The sequence below is a fragment of the Aplysia californica genome, unplaced genomic scaffold (genome assembly GCF_000002075.1).
Source record: "Aplysia californica isolate F4 #8 unplaced genomic scaffold, AplCal3.0 scaffold00026, whole genome shotgun sequence".
Taxonomy (NCBI): Eukaryota; Metazoa; Mollusca; class Gastropoda; order Aplysiida; family Aplysiidae; genus Aplysia; species Aplysia californica.
In genome coordinates, this window is record NW_004797296.1 from 1,440,729 (window position 1) to 1,441,769 (window position 1,041).

Sequence of the window (1,041 nt, forward strand, 5' to 3'; positions counted from 1 at the left end):
GCTGAAGAGGCCATTTCGAGATAAAATTAAGGTCAGGTAAATTCATCATCATCATCATCATCATCATCATCATCATCATCATCATCATCATCATCATCATCATCATCATAAGTAGCAGTACCAGTAGCAGCAGCAGAAGCAGAAGCAGTAACCGCGGCAAGGAAAATACATGTATTTACAGCATTAACAACAAAGACGACAACAACAACAATAATCACAAAAACTACAACAACAACAACAACAATCGCAAAACTACAACAACAACATCAACGAAGGCAACTCCAACATAAGCTAATAAGACTACACAATGACTAACAAGCAACCATAGACTAACTGTAAGTCAAGTTAAATTGCTTTTTTCCTGCAATGCATACCTTCAAAATAGCGTTCATGACATGTGATATAGACAATTATGTCCAACGACACGTAGTTTGAATACAGTTTCTGCGACGAATCAATACGATGAGAATGACTCTAAATACGCGAGTATAATGATGATGGTATGCGTATAATTCATCATTGGAATAATAATATCAATGGTAATGTGGTGATGATGAATATCATTTATGTTGCGCATTCACATTCTGTAAAATAATGCCCAAGATGCATTAAATTCAAAGAGATATCACATTAAAAGATTTCTTGACAGGTAAAACATAATACTATTTATATTGTTTGTGTTCATGTATTATTAAGGCCTATGTATTACAATTTCTAGGAGAAGAAAATGTCACGCAATTAACCTGGCGATAATGATGGGTAAAAAAAAATGTTTTAAAAAGTAAAATATAATAACTTTAAAAAACAACTCACTCATGGTCACAGTAAGAACTACTGGAATAGTTACATTTTAAACATTCAAACTTTTGGACTTGGATATCAACTTAACTAATATCAAACTCTGATGAAACTTCACAAAATCTATTAATTTTTAAAAATCTAAACCGAGAAGAAAGAATCGGATAATGTTGCAAACACAAGACAAGCAGGCCTTATTGAAGAGCCACTTACAAAAACAAACAAAGAGAGAGAGAGAGAGAG